Below are 4,395 nucleotides of genomic sequence, written 5' to 3' on the forward strand. Positions count from 1 at the left end.
ATTGACATTCAAAGTGATTATTGATACAGTTGGATTAATGGAAAATAGTAACCATATTTGTTACTATTTTCTATTTTTTGCCCTTGTTCTTTGTTCCTATTGTTGTCTTCCTTTCTTTTTCTGCCTTTTGTGATTTTAATTAGTCATGTTATATGATTTCCTGTGCTTTCCTTTCTTAGCATATCAGTTATACTTCCTTTTACTATTTTTAGTGTTTTCCCTAGAGTTTGCAATATACATTTACAACTAATCCAATTTCACTTTCAAATAACATATAACTCTTCATGGGTAGTTGTACCTTATAATAACAAAATAATTCTAGTTCCATCCTCCTGTCCCTGTATAATTGCTATCATTCATTTCACTTATATGTAAGCATACATAAGTGCATATATATGATATATACATAAGCAGATATAATTGAATACATTGTTGCTATTTTGAACAAACTGTTGTCTATTAGATCAATTAAGAATAAGTCATAACTGAATACATTCTTGCTATTAGTATTTTGAAAAAACGGTTTTCTGTTAGATCAATTAAGAATAAAAAATAAAAGTTTTTATTTTACCTTCTTTTTTTCCTTCTTCGATGCTCTTCCTTTCTTTATGTAGATCCAAGCTTCTGACCTATATCATTTTCCTTCTCTCTAAAGAACATCATTTAACATTTCTTGCAAGGAAGACCTACTAGCAAAAAATGCCCTCAATTTTTGTTAGTCTGAGAAGTTTTTGTTTCTCCTTCGCTTTGTTTTTTTGGAAGTCTTTATTGAATTTGTTACAATATTGCTTTTGTTTTACATTTTGGAGTTTTGGCCTTGGGGCATGTAGGATTACAGCTCCCTGACCAGGGATCAAACCCACACCCCCTGCATTGGAAGGCAAAGTCTTAACCAGTGGACCACCAGTGAAGTCCCTCTCCACTTTTGATGGATAATTTTATAGAGTATAGAATTCAGAGGTTGATGGGTTTTTTCCTCTAAACACTTTAAATATTTCACTCCAAGTCTTCTTGTTTGCATGGTTTCTGAGAAGAAGTCAGATGTACTTCTTTGTTCCTCTGTAGGTAAGGTGTTTATTTCCTCTTCTGGCTTCTTTCAGGATTTTTTCTTTATCTTTGATTTTCTGTAGTTTGATGATGTTAGGCTTAGGTGTGGTTTTTTGGCATTTATCCTGTGTGTTATTCTGTGAATTTCCTGGATCTGTGGTTTGGTGTCTGACATTAACTTGGAGGAAATTCTCAGTCATTATTATTTCAAATATTTCTTCTGTTCCTTTCTCTCTTTCTTCTTCTTCTCCTGATGTTCCCAATATGCATGTTACATCTTTTGTAGTTGTCCCACAGTCCTTGGATATCCTGGTTTGTTTGTTAGTTTTTTTTTCCAGTCTATGTTTTGCTTTGCTTTTCAGTTTTCAAAGATTATTGATATATCCTAAGGCTCGGAGATTCCTTCCTTAGCCATGACCATCAAATTCCAATCAAAGCCATTCTTCATTTCTGTGACAATGTTTTCTTTAATCTCTAGTATTTCTTTTTGGTTCTTAGGATTTCCTTCTCTTTGCTTACATTGCCCATCTGTTCTTGCATGCTGTCTATCCATTAGAGTCCCTAGCAAATTTATCATAATTGTCTTATTTTTTTTTTGAATTTTATTTATTTTTGGCTGTGTTGGGTCTTCGTTGCTGCGCACGGGCTTTCTTTAGTTGCAGCGAGTGGGGGCTACTCTTCGTTGCGGTGCATGTGCTTCTCATTGAGAGGATTCTCTTGCTGCAGAGCACGGGCTCTAGGCACGTGGGCTTCAGTGGTTGCAGCCCACAGGCTCAGTAGTTGTGGCATGCAGGCCGTAGAGTGCGCAGGCTTCAGTAATTGTGGCACACCGGCTCAGTAGTTGCGGCACACGGGCTTAGTTGCTCCGTGGCATGTGGGATCTTCCTGGACCAGAGATCGAACCCATGTCCCCTGCATTGGCAGGCAGATTCTTAACCACTGCACCACCAGGGAAGTCCCATCATAATTGTTCTAAATTCCCAGGCTGGTAATTCCAACATCCCTGCCATGTCTTGTTCTGAAGCTTGCTCTGTCTCTTCAAATTGTGGTTTTTTGCCCTTTGGTTTGCCTTGTAATTCTTTCTTGAGAGCTGGATATAGTGTACTGGATAAAAGGAACTGCTGTAAACAGGCTTTTAGTAAGGAGGTGGTGAGATGTGAGGGGAGGGACCTAGTCCTATGATTAGGTCTCAGCATTTTGTGAGCCTGTGCTTCTAGATTATGAACTTCACAAGTGTTTCTCCGTTTTTTTCTCCCCCCTTAAGTGGTATGGGATGGCTAGAATTGGCTAGAGTCGGGTATTTCCCTTCCCCAGGTCAGTTAAGACTGATAATCCTTGATTGGGTTGCTCTAGTTAACTAATTTCCCTTGAGGGCAGGCTTTGTTAAGAACAGAGTGCTCTGGTGTGTTTCAAAATGTTTCCTTCCCATCCCCAGCCAGAAGCCCAGTATTTTCTCCAGCATTCACTGTGGTATCCTGGTCAAGCTCCTAGAGGTAAAACTCACAATCCTGGGGGCCCCCTGTAGGTTGCCCTGAATTTTTTTAACTCTCAGAACTGTCCAGGCCGAACTTCCAGCAATCTGTTAATTACAGTTCAGGCTTTAGACCCCAGCACTGGCTCCTGCAGCAATTTCCCTTCATGAGTCTTTGCTCTGGTGAGATGTGACTGCCTGTTTTCACCTGTCTCGCCAACCTTGGGGACAATGGTTTGCCCTGTGTCCTTCCTTCTCTTATGGACCCAAGAAGAGTTTTTGACTTTTCAGCCTTTTCAGTTTTTCACTTGCAGTTAGTTAGGCTGGAGTGGTGACTTCCAAGCTCGTGACAATGCAGAATCAGCCCGGCATATGCCTTTTCATGTAACCTCAACGTCCCTGTGTGTAGCATAGCAGATACCTTTGAGGTATCTGCTTAGCCCATGATCCCCATCTTGGAGAAAAGTGCACCCTGCCCATAAGAGGAAGACTCAAGACACATTTGCTTGTGTGACCCTGTCTCTGGCTGCAGCTGATTGGATCAGAGGTAGACATTTGATATAAGGTGAGCCAATCAGATTTTCTGTCCTGGGAACTTAGCTTGAGACACAGACACTAGTGAATTGGATGATAATGCTGGAACTAAGAAGGATGTGTTCTTTGTAAGCTGTCCTCCTCTGCAGTGGTACTGGACTTCATGAATCTTTCCAACAAATTCCCTTTCTGATTTAGTTGGCCTAAGTAGGTTACTTACAGTGAATATGGCCTTGACTACAACAATAAGTACTACAATTAACATTTTTTTAATGAAGAAACTGGGGTTCAGAGAAGTTAAAAACAAAAACAAAAAAAGCTTTCCCAAGCTCAGTCTTAGGATGGCCTAGGTTATGTTGCAATAACTAATAAGCCTGAAATCCTAGTAGCTTAGTACATCGAAGGTTCATTTCTATTTCACATCACAACCTAATGTAGACAGAGTGGTGGCTCAGACACCCAGGCTTCTGTCCTGTTGTAATACTGTCATTGAAACTCATGACTTTTAATGCATGAAAAAGAGTGGATGAAGGATTATTCATTGGGTTTTCAAACTAGAATTAGTATACATCATTTCCACCTACATTCCATTGGCAAAATCCTAATATATGTAGAGCTTAAGAAAGGCCAGATGTTTCTTAACATCGGATATAACTTGCTATAATCTTGGAATTCCAGTCCAGAAAGAACCAGGGTCAGCTAAGGGAGGAACTGTTTTTACACAGAGCCTAATAGAAAAGTGCTTGTTTGCAACCAATTGTATTTCCTAAATCTTGTTCTTATGATGAATCCTTTTCTTTATGGTAATTAAACCTTAGGAATTATTATATTATGTTAATTCAATGAAGTGTTATGTTTTTATAAAAAACTTATCACTGAGTAATAACTTAAACCTTCATTTGTGCCTCAGATGCTTACACCCATGTACAGGAGGCCAATAGGTCCTAGATGGGTACCACCGATCATATATCACTTCTCCAGTTCCCAGGAGGGCTTAAAAGCATTGCTCATGTTGATGCTGCACACCCAGACCTGAACAGACAACACACAGGAGAAGTGATTCATTAACTCCGAGTTTAGTGGCCAGACTGCCTGGGTTCATATCCCAGCTCTGTCGCTCATGGGCTGGTGACCTTGGGCAGATTACCGCAGCTCTCGGTCCTCCATTTCATCAACTGCAAAATGGGTTATTCACAGTGCCCAATTCATAAGGTTGTTATGAAGATTAAATGAGTTATCTAATGATATACGCATTAGCTGTTATTATTATTACTGTTATTTGGCACAAAGCAATGAAGACTTTTTTTTTTTTAGAAAAAGGAAGAATATGTTTATTTCTCCTC

Source organism: Grampus griseus (genome assembly GCF_964374135.1).
Source record: "Grampus griseus genome assembly, chromosome: 6".
Taxonomy (NCBI): Eukaryota; Metazoa; Chordata; class Mammalia; order Artiodactyla; family Delphinidae; genus Grampus; species Grampus griseus.